At 41.9% G+C, this 16,150-nt stretch overlaps 1 protein-coding gene across 2 annotated transcripts in view; it reads left to right on the top strand.

Annotated features, from left to right (window-relative positions):
- LOC137437704 (E3 ubiquitin-protein ligase SH3RF1) overlaps positions 1–16,150 on the top strand; it is a 209,694-nt gene that overhangs the window by 45,199 nt on the left and 148,345 nt on the right. The window lies entirely within an intron of this gene.

Here is a 16,150-nt window from a genome sequence, read left to right as displayed (position 1 = left end):
TACGCTGGCTCAATAGGAAAGAGAAGACACCCGGCTGGGCTATAATGACACAATACGACACCAGGGTTTCGATTTTCAAGTATATTCGTACGGAAAAAGGTTAGATTACAGGGACGAGAGGGACATCATAGGAAGACAGGCACTTAGACACACTCTTATATTAACCCTAGACAGACCACAGATAAACGGGACAACGCTGACTCACACGGGATTTGATGGCAAGGAAAGCGGCAGTCGATGGCTCAGGTGCACCTGGCTCAGGGACAGAATCACGTACGGTGGTGTCCAGCAGATGCGGGGAGGTCGCTCAGCGCTCGTGGGTCGCGACTTTGGTGGAGATGCCGGGGAGGTCGCTCAGCGCTCGGGAGGGTGGCGTCTTGTCCTTCCAAGCTCGGGGCGCATCTGACGTCACGTCCGGCGCGGGGCCGCGTATATCCGGCGGGGAGTCACGCCCTCGCTCGTTAGCTCCGCCCCATATGGCATCGGCCCATGGCTTCTCATTGGGTGCGGGGGTTACCGGCTCCGCCCTTGACGAGGGGCCGACAGGGAGCCCCCTTCTGGGTAACCCCGTCGAGCACATGTTCAATGGCGGCCAACCGAGCCGGAGTGAGGACGCAAAGCCGCTGTTGTTGTGGTTGTTGTTGGAGCTTGAGATGATGGAAGAGATGCGGGGAGGTATGGGAAGGTCCTAAACTCCTACTGGTGCCATATCATCACATTCTGGTGCAACGAAGAGTCATAATTAATGGAAACAAGTCCTTAACTGACATAGATTAAGAATAACTAGCAAGATGTCCTATAATTGTCTACGTGTGGTGCGGGGGACCTGGGCACGACATTTAATGGGGGAATGAAGGGGAAGATCGGCTCTAATGGGTGTTGTTTACAGACAATGGGACTAGGGAATGGGGTAAGGGAGAGTTGGGGAGTATCGGAGAAGATAGGGGAATATTTACAAGCGGATATGGAGGTCAAATTCCATATTCGCAACAATATATATGTATATATATTACATATATGTATGTGTGTATATATATATATATATATATATATATATATATATATATATATATATGTATATATATATATATATATATATATGTATATATATATGTATATATATATATATATATATGTATATATATATATATATATATATATGTATATATATATATGTATATATATATATATATATATGTATATATATATGTATATATATATATATATATATATGTATATATATATATATATATGTATATATATATGTATATATATATATATATATGTATATATATGTATATATATATATATATATATGTATATATATATATATATATATATGTATATGTATATATATATATATATATATATATATATGTATATGTATATATATGTATATGTATATATATATATATATATATATATGTATATATATATATATATATATGTATATATATATATATGTATATATATATATATATATATATATATATATATATATATATATATATATATATATATATATATATATATATAATTATATATATATATATATATATATATATAATTATATATATATATATATATATATACATATATATATATATATATATATACATATATATATATATATATATATATATATATATATATATATATATATATATATATATATATATATATATATAATGACTGACATCGTTGAAGGAGTGAAACAAGGTAGCAGCCACTGGAAAGTGGCAATCTTTGTCCATTGGAAGAATTTTAAAATATATATTTTGTCTAATGTCCATCCGCTTTTCCCATTCTAGTAGAAGTTCTCCTTGTTCTACAGAGTCTCTGAGCTTAATTGGATGAAACCCTGGTAAAGTGGGGCCATTTGAGGTGCGTCTTAAAGGTCTAGTGTTGATCGAAGCATGTGATAAGGTGCGGATTGTGCGGTCGTCATTGTGTTTAATCTGTAAGCCAGTAAATGGTGGCACCTCTACGCCTCGTGAAATAGCATCAGGTCGTTTTGTATGCAGCTATGTGTGTAATAAAGTGGAAAACAATGTACCTTGTACCATTCTGGTTCTCTTCACATCTCCCCCACTTCCCCACACCCAAACTGTTCCATTGCTTTATCTTTGTGATGAACTTCACACCAAACGTTTTGAAATTATTGCAAAAAGTTGTGAAGGATTGTTAAACACCGTGTTAACTCTGCCTGGCTATTCCCACTTTCAAAGAAATGTAACGACGTTTAAGCTCCCACGTCATTCCCTCTTTATCAGCTTGCCTGGACTTTGTTTTCAAAAAATCTCCTCTTCCCATGCATGACTGCACAGATTATGAGCCCTTCTAAACTCCTCTTGGTGTTCAAGTATACACGCTGTGCTCTTCTTTTATCTACTACAAGAGCAGGGACGTTTTTGTCATCATTGTGCTGCACTGGGTCCTCCTCCACATGGAAAACGACGTGCAATGAAGAGAACCTAAAGAGACATTGAAGGTTTAAAAAAAAGAGGATTGAGGTTGAGAGTTGATTCTTCTTTCACACCTTGTGAGTAAATGCCATTTATCAAGATTCTGCTTCAAAGGAACGAGAATGAATACAATGTGGAAATCCACCCAATTGGAGCAAGCTTTGATGATCCACAACATCCAAGGTTTCGATCACCTGGGTATGACGTGAGCTGCACATGTTGGAATGTTAATCTGATTTTGAATAATGTTGAACTGCATCTTGCATAGAAATCAAAGGAAACTACTGGCACAGAAGGATGCCATTAGGCCCACCATCATGCCTATGCTGCATCTCCCACCCAGCACTCTCACCTGCTATGGGTAGTGCTGCAAGGCGTACAGGTAACTTGAAGTAGGGAATATAGCCGGAGTGACGTACTCTTGAGATTTTTGACATCCACCGTCTACTTGCAGATGGGACAGCTGGCTTACCGCCCATACACAAATGACAGCAGGTTTCGAAATGCAGCCCATCCCTCCTGGTACCGCAATAGTTGCATCCTGCCTCATTGGGAATCAAACCCAGACTAGATGGCTCAATGTTCAGCACATTTCCATCTGAGCTACCCGACCACCCTTCCATGCAATGACCTTTTCTGATCGCCTTCTCTTCCTCAGATTTTTCCCCCCTTGTTTCACCGAGCTTTTGTTGTCCCTGAGATTCCATAGACAGTATATTTTTGTTGATGCCCTACAAGGGGGAGTGTATATGTAAGGGCACAGGCCACACTCTGTGGCAGTTTATGTGCATTTTCTCTTCTTGTTATGCTTGGGCATGCATCACTCTTTCATCCCAGCTGCATACTAATAAATGCTCTCATTCCCCAGGAGTAGAGGGGCCAGAAATTGGCATATAATTGGGGGTGCCCGGGGGTGGCTGAAAATGTCATGAATGGGCCGTTGATTGGTCATGTCAAATATGGGTTCCTTTCACCACCCTGCACCGGTGCGAGTAATTAGTTCATCTCGAGGTCGTACTGCACTGTCTGCGCCTTGTTCTTCCTCAAATGCCCTTTTCATTGAGAAAGACAAAGCGCCTCTTGATCGGCTATATTGGTGTCGATGTGAGGCACAATGGACTGAAGTCTTGTTGGCACTGCGTTTGGAAATGGGAATTTGAATTGAGGGGCTGAAGGACTTTGGCTCCTTTACAAGCTATGGCGGATCAGAAATTGTTGGTTTTTCGAGGGTTACTGTTTTTCTTCCGCTGGATTAAAATGCCATCCAGAGGCTTTCGCTTTCACAAAATTGCAACTGAAAGCACGAAATTGACATTTTTGTTCAGGGAACGAGGCCACAAGGCACGTGCGCGCAAACCCTCCAAAGGGGCATCATAATCTCCTGTTGAGAAACCCGATCATTGTTCGTACCAATAAGAAGTTAATTTATTTGACTTAAAAACGAACTTTGCTCAGTCTAGTCCTCGCCCCCATTCGGAAACTCGATTCTGAGGAGGTTCAATCACAAAAACGAGCTTTTGTTTTACCATTCTTTGGGAGTCTGGGAGTTTCCGTGTGGCATTTTCCTTATCACGGCGTCGTAGGCCCGGTGCAGACAGGAGCACTTTTCTTTGAGTTTAACTTGGAGAAAAGCTTCAGGGAGATGCTGCGAACATGCATCTGGACAGGTTTGTTATCCACGTAAGGAAATAAGAGATGGCAGGCTGTTTCTAGCAAGTTAGATTCCAGCACTGCATGTTGACAGCTTTGCAATTTGCTTGGGTAAACAGAGCAATGAACACGCATCTTACTGGATTGTCGAAATACTTGCTCTGACGGTGACCACGTAGTCTCCGACACTTTGTTATTTCCTTATTCTGTGATTGTGTTGACAAGCATATAAAAGCCTTTATTCCAAAATGATAGCACCACCAAAGAGTTCAGTTGGCCAGAAAGGTAAGTCAAAGGGATAATGTTTTAAGGGCTGTGCGGGCTTCTTCCAGGTCTGTACAGGTATCATACACCAGATATCTAGTACCGTGAAATGGGGTGAATAGGGACAGCAAGGTGAATAGGGACACAAACTGAAAAAAAGTTCGGAAACCGTTTTCGCTGAAAATTGATAACCATATTGATTTGTTGATATTTGGGTTGAAAGTGTTCTCTTGTTTTTAAAACCAACTTATAGTCCCTATTAACCCCATATATGGGTTAGATAGGAATAAATAGGATTTTTATGGCTGTCCCTATTCACCCCGTTTTACGGGTGAACAGGGACAGTCACTAATACAAAAAATAATAATAATCAAGAAACAATGCTGAGTTTCCAACTTATTGCTAAATTGATAGCTCAGATGGATGCACATAATATGCACCCATAATATTAACCACGGTGCCAATGAAAAAAAATATGGGATAAAAGGTTTCTCCAAACTGTCCCTATTTCTTGATTTTTTTTTTTTGTATTAGTGACTGTCCCTATTCACCCGTAAAACGGGGTGAATAGGGACAGCCATAAAAATCCTATTTATTCCTATTTAACCCATATATGGGGTTAATAGGGACTATAAGTTGCTTTTTAAAAAAACAAGAGAACACTTTCAACGCAAATATCAACAAATCAGTATGGTTATCAATTTTCAGCGAAAAATGTTTCCGAACTTTTTTTCAGTTTGTGTCCCTATTCACCTTGCTGTCCCTATTCACCCCATTTCACGGTACCTTTAAATAGAGGAAGAAGGGTGGGGGTATCACGTCACTGTGATTTGTAGGTAGGTGGTGTGACCAAACATCTCGCTTTACTATTTAAAAAAAGACTATCCATGCTATTTGGTGGTCCTCTCATTTTTAGGTCATCTCATCTCGATTCTCGAAGAGATGAACTTATAAGATGAGCCGTGATGTCCGGATGTCTGTCTGTTCGTTAACTTTTTGCTATTTTTGTTACTCCTCCCTTATCACCTGGCTGATTGTTCTGAAACTTGACACATGTATACAAGAAAGTAGCCTGCACAATCGCCCGAGCGTAGATTTTTCCATTTCGGATCATGGGGGCTCCCAGGAGTGGGGGGTGGGTGGGGGTTACCTCCTAAAACTTCGGATCCATGCTCGTCCCTTATTTACCAACCGATTGCTCTGAAACCTGATACAGCCCTTATACTCGATGGTCCACAGTATTGTTCAGTCTTAGAATTTTTTGATTTCATATCAGGGGGCCTCCCAGTCGATCAGGGGAGCTCGTGGTTGTGGAAGGGGAGGGGGGTCCCTTAAAATCAGCGGGGGTCTGAACTACAACCTCAAGAGATGACTGTCAGACCATTCAGGGATATTTTTAAAATATGGATCTTCCCAATGACAACGTTTTTTTGTGAATATGTAGTCTTTGTCGTTTTATTAATTGCACAAAATTTATTAACCAGGCTGTGTGGATCATTTTGTCCTTGTTGTTACCCACACTTGTTTTGGATGTGCTTGTGTTTTTTGCATTTCCTATTTTCTTAATCCAGATCAGTGGGACCATGCCTACCCCTGGCACCTACACAGAAAGGTTTAACAAAATATACGTCTTAAAATAGGTCACTTTGTGTGCTTTTGGTTGAAGTCTCAAAGCCTCTTGTCTCTATCATTTTAATGGCAGTCTTAGTTGTTTTTTTTGTCGGTTAAATGGGTTTAACCACCTTGCTGGGCTGTCGAATGAACTGCGGTCAAATGTTTTGGGGTCGATTTTGCCTTCAGTCCTGCTGGCTGAGCGTGCTTGCAAACCGGCATGTTTTTGTGTTTTTATCTACAGTTGGTTTTGTAAAGCCTTAGCCGACTTGATAGTTGCTTCTTACACAAGGCCTTCAGAATGTTTATTAAACAGACATCCAATGTGTGCGCCCTCCAGTCGTCACGACCAGGTGAAAGGAGCTATCACTTGCCTAGCTTTGCTTTCTGGGTCTACATGACGCTACCATTAAGGTGCTCAATGCTTCAAGTCCCTACCACCCTCGATTCCATCCTATTTGCTCTCATTTTTCACTTACATTTAATACACTAGCTGTATTATTGCTGACCGCCAGCTTGATTTTCAACTCTGGACACTCAGCACAAAATATTCAGCGCTTATCGCAGCAATGACTTGTTTAGCATTCCTATCGGAACACATGGTTCTTGATGCTGGGAAGCTATGTTCAAATTCCATATACAGTCATGTGAAAAAGTAAGTACACCCCATGTAAAGTTTTGACTTTTTCAACATATTTCAACATATGTTGTTGAAATATGTTTGACATTTCAACACTGGGACTGACACAATCTGTCAATTTCCCGACCCGGATCTCAGTCAACGGAGCATCTTCTCTTCTGGATTTGGTTATGACAAACTTCCCTGAAAATGTCTGCTGCTCTTCTTCTGCTCCAATCGGCTCATCTGATCATGTGCTTGTCAAAGTGGACATCTCTGACCATTCTCAGAGAGCCTCCTCAGCGTCGACGAGTCTGGCATTTCACTCAGGCCAACTGGCACGGTCTTCAAGCAGCCATCAATCATCTGGACTGGTCTCCCATCTCTACCACCTCTGACATCAACTCATCCTGGGAATTCTTTCAAAGTAAATTGCTCTCTCTCATGCACAGATTTATCCCATCTCGTCTTCAGTTGTCATACCCTTCCTCCCGTCCATGGTACACGGAATCTTGTGGTGAGGCTGTTGCCCTGAAACAACTTGCTTTCGTCTCCTGGAAAGCAAATCCAACGGAAGGAAATCTCATTTCCTTTCACAAAGCCCGAAACAAGTGTGTGTCCACCCTCAGGAGAGCCAGGAAACAATATCTCACCATTCTCAAGACCGAACTCTCTTATCTGTCTCCCTCTTCCAAATCCTGGTGGCGTCTGGTCAAATCTGTTTCTGGTGTTTGTTCCCCCTCCATCCCCTCCCTCACCTCAAACGGCTTAACGGCTGACTCCGCACGTGAAAAAGCTGAATGCCTCAACTCTGTGTTTGCCTCTAAATCTTGTGTCCCAAACCCATCCCTCTCTGTACCCACCGTACCCAGTCGTACCCAGCTGCTCCTGGACTCTGTGTCCTTTCCTCCTGACAAGGTGGAAAAGTTTCTGTCAACCCTCGACTCTGATTCTGCAACTGGTCCTGACGGCATCAGCCCACGGGTCCTAAAATCATGTTCTTCTGCTCTTTCACTCCCTCTTTCTGTTCTCCTCACCCTCTCTTTTGCTCAAGGTCATCTGCCATCTGCTTGGAAATCAGCCAACATCACCGCTTTGCACAAAAAAGGTGCAAAAACAGATCCCAGCAACTACAGACCAATCAGCCTTCTCCCAATTATCAGCAAAGTCATGGAATCCATCATTGCTTCAGATATTAAATCTTTCCTCTTCTCCAATGGCTGGATCTCTGATCATCAATTTGGTTTCAGACCTGGTCACTCTACTCTGGACATGCTGCTTCTGCTTTCTCAACAATGGATGGAGGTCCTCAACGCCAAACAGGAAATTAGAGCTGTCTCCCTTGACATTTCACGTGCCTTCGATACGGTCTGGCACCCTGCTCTGCTCACCAAACTCTCCTCCTTTGGTATCCATGGAAATCTCCACGCATGGTTGGCGGACTTCCTCTCTGATCGTAGTCAACGTGTGGCCCTGAATGGGTTTCTCTCATATCCTCTTCCTGTTCAGGCTGGAGTTCCCCAAGGTAGTGTTCTGGGCCCTGTGCTTTTTCTGGTCTTCATCAATGATCTCTCTGACTCTCTTGAAAATCCTCTCTATCTCTTTGCTGACGACTCTACTCTCTGTCGCTCCATTCCTCATCCCTCAGATCGGCAGTCTGCAACCTCCTCACTCTCTGCAGACCTGGACAAAATCACAGACTGGTCAAACAACTGGAACATGTCTTTCAATCCTGACAAATCTCACACTCTTACAATGTCTCTCCGAAAGGACCGACTGGACAACCCTCCCATCTACTTTCTCAACAATCCTCTCCAAGAAGTTCTGTCGCTCAAGCTTTTGGGTCTCACTATCTGCCATGATCTTTCTTGGGAAAACCACATTTCCAAGCTGGCCTCCAAAGCCAGTCGCCGACTGGGCATCCTCCGTCGTGGGAAGTCCTTCCTTGGCACACCTGAGCTCCTCACCACAAACAAGGCTTTCATCCGCAGCTCAATGGAATACTGTTCCCCCCTCTGGGCTGGTGCTCCTGCCTCACACCTTGCTCGGCTTCACGCTGTTGAGGCCAAAGCTTTCAGAATCATTGGAATCTCCTGCGATGTAGTCAACACCGAGGGCCTTTCACTCACTCACCGCAGGCAGGTTGGTGGTCTTTCTGTCTTCTACCGACTCCTCTCCGGCCTTGCCCCCCCCAGCTCTCTCTCTGTGCTCTGTCCCCCCAATATTCCTTCAGGTCGCACAAGATCTGCCTGCAACCCTCTTATGGTTAAACTGCCAAAGTCTAGGCTCTCTGCTCACCTTCACTCTTTCATTCCCCTTTTCTCCCGCCTCTGGAACAAACTCCCCCACTCCCTTCAATCCCACTCCTCCCTCCAGGTCTTTAAAACAGCTGTTCACCACCATCTCTTATCTTCCCCCATCGAAAACCTTGATCTTTTCTACCCCCGGTAATTCACCCCAGAGTCCTTGCTTGCAGTGTTCATATGTTTTATTCCTCTCCCACCTCCCCCCAAGTCCTCCCGATGTCCCTGCTCTCAAATGTTGTGTTTGTGTCCTTCCCCCTCTTCCCCCTCTCTTTTGTGTCCTTCCCCCTCTCTCCCCATCTTGTCTGCCGCTCCCCTTGTTTTTTTGTGTTTTGTGTGTCGGTTTGTCTTTTTGTGTGATTAATGTTAGCTCTTTCACGAGCCTCGATCTTGTATACAAAAAAAAAAAAAAAAAAAATACAGCTATTTGATCTTCATTTCAACAATATTGATAGATAAAGGTGATATAATATAACAAATATCATGAAACATTTACATTTTGTAGTCCATTGTATAATTTAAATAAACATAAATGCAAATTTTGCATGTGGAAAAAGTAAGTACACCCCCACATTTATCACTACTTCAAATACCTAAAATTAGAATCAGGTGCACCAGCTCAGGTGCAAATGATTAGAACATCGTTAGAGAGGATCTTGGAGGAACCTGTCTTATTTAAACCTCAGACATTTAGTTTGGTTTGCTCTTTGTTGTTGAAGTGTGTGGCGTCACCATGCCTAGATCAAAAGAGCTCTCTGAGGCCTTCAGAAAGAAGATTATAGATGCCTACGAGTCTGGGAAGGGATTTAAAAAGATCTCCAAACAATTTGAAATCAATCATTCGACTATCCGGAAGATCATTTACAAGTGGAGAAGATTCCAAACAACTGCCAACTTGTTCAGCCCAGGCCGCCCCAGCAAGTTCAGCCCGAGAACAGACCGCAAGATGCTGAAAGAAGTCTCGAAGAACCCCAGAATGTCATCACAGGACCGACAGGTAGCTCTTGCCACTGTTGATGTCAAAGTGCATGAGTCTACCATTAGAAAGAGGCTGCACAAATTTGATCTACATGGGAGGTGTGCCAGGAGGAAACCTTTGCTGTTCAGAAAGAACATCAGGGCAAGACTAAAGTTTGCCAATGAACACCGAGGCAAAGACCAGCACTTCTGGAACAATGTGCTCTGGTCAGATGAGTCAAAGGTAGAGCTATTTGGCCACAGTACCAGAAGACATGCTTTGCTTGGCGAAAACCAAAGACAGCATTTGACCACAAGAACCTGATACCAACTGTAAAGCATGGTGGTGGAAATATTATGGTTTGGGGCAGCTTTGCTGCATCAGGGCCTGGGCAGCTCACCATCATAGAATCCACTATGAATTCTTCATTGTACCAGAGGGTGATTGAGGATAATGTGAGGTCATCTGTCGGAGAGTTGAAGCTCAACCGAAGGTGGACCTTGCAACATGACAATGACCCTAAACATACCAGTGAATCCACCAAGGAATGGCTGAAAAGAAAGAAATGGAGAGTTCTGGAATGGCCAAGTCAAAGCCCGGATCTAAATCCCATCGAGATGTTGTGGTGTGATTTGAAACGAGCTGTGCATGCAAGAAACTCCACAAACATTGCACAGCTGAAAGAATTCTGCATGGAATATTGGGCAAAAATTTCTCCCAGTCCATGTCAGAGACTGGTAGACAGTTATAAGAAACGCCTACTTGAGGTTGTTTCTGCCAAAGGGGGCAACACCACCTATTAGAGCCAAGGGTGTACTTACTTTTTCCACATGCGAAATTTGCATTTATGTTTATTTAAATTACTAGGGCATTGCCCGTACTATATCTATATCTAAAATTATATCCCCCCCCCTCTATTTACATGAAATGGTTTGGTCCAAAGCGAACGGCTTCCGGAGTTTGGTAAAGAAATCGCCATCGCGTGCACAAACGCGCAGGAAAGCGAATGAATCGCAAATTCGGTTTTATTAGTTTTAAAACATAGTTTAACGCCAACATAGTTTGCAAACGTGAAATAAATGAATACGCTCTCAAATGTGCCATCCGAGGCAGAGTGTGTCCGCCACGTTCGGCACACGCGATAGCTCACAGCTCTCTGATTGGTTGAATCGTTTTTTGGACATAGCTCGGTAAGTAATTGTCCGATTAATATGAAACCTTGAAAAGGCACATCCTCGGGTCCCCAGCAATATACCTGGCAAGTTAAAAGTATATCGGACCCGTGGTTGTCGAGAAACAGCGGTCACAGACAAACAGACGTACAAACGTACAGACGTACAAACAGAGATTACTGGAATTATAGATAGATACAATGGACTACAAAATGTAAATGTTTCATGATATTTGTTATATTATATCACCTTTATCTATCAATATTGTTGAAATTAAGATCAAATAGCTGTATGTTGAAATATGTTGAAAAAGTCAAAACTTTACATGGGGTGTACTTACTTTTTCACGTGACTGTATGTACAAAGATATGGAACCACTTTTAGAGGCCATTTTTCCCCGCAGAGCAAGGGTTGGCCTTTTTCGGGCACCGTGTTCCCCTTTTTGAAGCAATGTTTTATGGCTGGATGCCCTTCCTGCCACCAACCCTGTTAGTCGCCCCTTGCAACACACAGGGAATTACGAGTAAACTGGTACTCAATTTGCCGACCTCGGAAGGATGACAGGCTGAGTCAACCCCCCTGGCGTTAATTCAGCGATCGACCAGGATTCGAACCCAGGATCCTAGGATCCCAAGCCGGTACCCTAACCGCTAAGCTAACACCAGGCTATATATACAAGGATATGCAAAGAGCTTTAGTGCAAGAGGAGGCCATTTGGCCCATCACACCTGCGCTACACCAACACCAGAAACCATCATCCATCCACACGCAAGCTACCTGCAAGTCCTACCAACATCTCCATACCCTTCTACCTCCAATGCTTCTATTTAGCTGTTGAATTTGAATTTAAACCTATCTCCTCTTTTTACTGCCACTACCTTTCTCGGAAGACTTTTCCAAGCACATCTTGTCCATTGCCTATGAATGTTGGACAGCCGGCTGTGACATGGGATTCATGGCAAAGTACGCTGATGTTGACCAACGTCTTTGTCTTGCGTCGTGATTTCTGCACACTCTTCACCTTTGGCCTTGTAATCAATTCAAAATAAAAAAGCACCAAAGATCAGAACCTTTATGTCAGTGTGGAATTTTTATTGCTTCGTTCCATCCTTTTGATGGAATGTGCTGTGTTCTACATTTCCAGTATTATGAACTCTTGCTTGCTTAGTTAGCTCTTCCATGAGCCTTCATAGTGCAGGTTGAAAAAACAAAAGGAAAATAGGCTGTCAGTTGTGCTGCTCGTGGCCGTCTCTTCCATTCGCTCCACAGACAGTGGATGCATCACATCTCATCTACATTCATGTCACAGTGTTTGGAGGTGCAGAATCATGAATGCTTTTGCTGAGCTGAGTGTCCGGAGAACAGAAATGTGAAACGATTGGGACAGATTGAGCAATCCACGAGGTTTGCTTTTTATTTTTCTCTTTTTCATATGGAATGAGGTACTTCAATTTTTTCTTGGAAAGAGGTGGGATATGAAGAGGTTTCAGGAGGTTGCTTTATTTTGGAATGTCATGATCGTTCACAATGTTATAGCCAATCTTGGGCCCAACAAACAGGCTCACCCACAAAGTGACTTCCCATTATGGGCCTCTTCGATCGGCCTGGCTCCTACAACTTGCTTTAATCTCCCAAAGTGCTCATGAGCTAGCAAAGGGATGTGTTCTCTGCAGCCACAAGGAGTCTCTGGGGAACATCTTGCACGGGCGATGAAATAATTATATTTGTTTTTTTAATAGACATTTATTGGCATTAAAGGATTCCCATTCATATTTGTGACTGACTGTTGCGTTGCCTTTTATATAAACTATTCGAACTTGTGTGAGGTTCACTTTTGCCATGAACTTGGGATTGACAGTTAATGTAAGTATGTAACAGAGGGAGGGTGCACGTAATGAACCTTGTGTGTGCCACAAACCTCGCTACTGACCTCTTATTTTATTTGTATTTTTCAATGACTGACAATGCAATAGCATATATATATGGCTGCAGTAGCTTACAATCCTACTGGGAAGTACAAGTGGCCTGTAGCTCTGCTAAGCTCACGCCCATATGCGGCCTCTGCAACTGTTTAGCTAGCAGAGCCTCTTTTAAACATATATGTATGTACTGCATGTCTTTGCTTGCTGCAAGTGTTGCAGTGAGACTCCATTTATCTTTGCCAGCTCAATTAATCAAAATATTGTTTTGCCATTTTGTTTTACTTTGCTATTTTTTTATTTTATTTTTGGAAGGAATTTATTTTTAACATGTGCTTAGAATTGGCAAAGTGAATGCCATTTTTTTAGTCTATACATTATATACATTATATACATTTTGTCTATACAGTACATTAATATTACATTCCACAAACTGAACTTGAGGCTTCTCAGTTGTGGAGCAAGTACATTATACGACGTGGCTGCTTATCCTCGCTCGATGTTAACCAGGTCAGACATTCTGTAGATTTGATCATCCAGTAAAGTTTCTTGTTGAAAACGACTCAATGTTCAGTTGAGGCATGTGATTTGAAATTGTTCGTTTTCTCCAAGCTCTTCCTCTCCCAAGGCCAGAATTGTGGCACTTAGCGAGATTGTTTTTATGAGGCCGTGAGATACTGTTAATGATTGGGCTATCATACACATACACCAAATGCAGGCGCACGTCTTTCCTTCTGTTGTAACACATTTTAAAAATCATCATTCATTGATATTGTTGAAATATCTTCAGTCATTTGTCGTGGTACATTTCCTTCATCCAATGCTGGTCCTTTTTGAATACTTCGGTCATTTTGTCATCGATTCTGACTTGATATTTGTGTTGTGTTTTCAATCTGGTCCTCTGTTTGCAGACCGTCACGTGACTTTGTGAGGGCTCAAGATTGACACACACTCTTCTTTCAGGAAGTTTGGCATTCCACATTTGATGAAACAAAAATCTTGCCGAAAGTTCAGCTTTTATGTCTCATTCATCAGGAATGCATTTGTCATCACATGACTTCATCATCAGTGACGTGTATGTTTATCTTTTTTTTTTGGAGATTCCTGCAAGTTGGTTCACTGCAAGCAAAGCTTTTGGGTTGGGCTGTTGATGTTGAATCAACACAATTGAATGTTGATGTTGAATGTTGAAGACCGAAGCTTTGTGGTCATCCTGTTTTCTTTGAAAATTTGGCCTGCTCCAAATACGGTCTTAATGCGCTGCTGTTTTCCCAAGTTCAGGTATCTCCAGATTAACAGCCGGGCAGCTGACTCAATACCGATTGGCTTTGTCTCTTGCAATCTGTTGGTAATTCTAGGTCAGCGGGAATCTCCAACACACACACACACACACACACACAGAGAGAGAGAGAGAGAGAGAGAGAGAGAGAGAGAGAGAGAGAGAGAGAGAGAAAGAGAAGACAGCTTTGCTGATTGAGCTATCAATACACAGCGATTTTGGCCTAAATAATGCAGAAATCAAGAAAAAGAGCAAATTCCAAGACCTCAAGAATGAATTGAAAAAATGCTGGAAGTTGAACAGTGCCGAAATTGTACCAGTGATAAATTGGAGCAACGGGAATGATAAGAAGAAGCTTACAGAGATCTTAAAAACTATTCCTGGGAACATTACCACAAACGAACTAGGTACAGTTGGAGGTGGAATGGGGCTCAGTGATGATCCTAAAGAGAGCTCTTTGAACAAAACTCTGAGAACAACACAACTTAGCCAATGAATCGCAATCCTTTGCCGAAGTGGCGGTGGATACTTCAAGCCCTGAAGGGTCTAAAACCCGAATGATGGAGATAACAATCAATGAAACACACACACACCGACCAATTGGTGTTCACACCTGAAAGACCGTATTTAGGGCTGGACTGACTCTGAAGTATATGCAGGAGTTCTGAAACAAAGATAAGCATGTACATATTAATACTTGCATAAAGAAAGGTTTTGAAACCACATAAATAGCAAAGGATTTGCATAAAGAATGGGTTTGAAATACAGGCAGTACAAATGCCAATATAAATGGCTTGATTTTGAGTAGTGATGCAATCCACAAACTCAAGAGGCCATATAACACGATACCCCATGCAGTGGTTGAGTATATACAGTACAGTACTGTACTTCAATCTTAATAAAATAATAATTTTAATGATGGATTTTAAAAAGCCGGAAGTTTAGTGCTATTGAAGTAGTGCAGAAGCAGCCCTGATTTATACACTTATGCACCACCCCATTGAACCTTTATTTAAATTGATCTACGTACTGCAAAAATGGAGATTCTTGGAAGTATGAGGACAGCCGATTTGTGTTCTACAATGTTTAAGTAGATAATAAAATTTAAATAAAATATAGGTTTTGAAGGTTGAAAAAAAAAATTTGGGGAAGTTTTCCGATGGATCCACTGTCTTTTACACCACTTTATCTAACATGTTACATTAGTTCCTCGTCCCTGTTGTTTGTGTCCTTTATGATGTCCTTAAAAACAGTAAGTTTCCTGTATGTAATGATTTTCCATTTTGTTTGATTGCCGGGCAGGCAGAAAGAGTAAAACTATTACCTTACTCCTCCGCGCATGCGCGATCGGGACGAATTCAAAGCCAATGTACACTACTCACAATAAGTTAGGGATATTGTGGGAGTGAGTTAATTTTTTTATAGGGGGAGTGTGTTTCACTTCAATGATTTTTGGGATAGGCAGACCATTGTATGTGGGTTGTTAGGGTTAGAACCTAACAGGTTAGTTGTTAGGGTTAGAAATACACAAAATCAACCACACCGAAGAACCTGCCAATATCCCTAAGTTATTGTGAGTAGTGTACGTCAAATCGAAAGACTCGTCTTCCGATTTCATGTTCTGATCCGTGTTCCGATTCATGTTCACAATATAACATTCAATTTAATTAACCTGTTCCTCAGTCGAAAACTGACGATCATAAGCTGATAAGACGGACGGACGGACATGAACTAATTTCTTAACCCCACTTTCGCTTCGGGTGCGTGGTGTAATAAAATAGGAGTTGTAACCCTGCTCCCTCCTCCCACTCCAATCCCTCTATACATTCTCCTTCCCTTTACTTTGTATAATTATATTGAAATCTCACCATATCGTGAAGTTTATTTCGAATATTTTTCAAAAGAAAATG

Source organism: Myxine glutinosa, chromosome 12 (genome assembly GCF_964187855.1).
Source record: "Myxine glutinosa chromosome 12, kmMyxGlut1.1, whole genome shotgun sequence".
NCBI classification, from domain to species: Eukaryota; Metazoa; Chordata; class Myxini; order Myxiniformes; family Myxinidae; genus Myxine; species Myxine glutinosa.
Note: the sequence above shows the minus strand (reverse complement) of the source record. Positions and strands in the feature narration are given on the sequence as shown.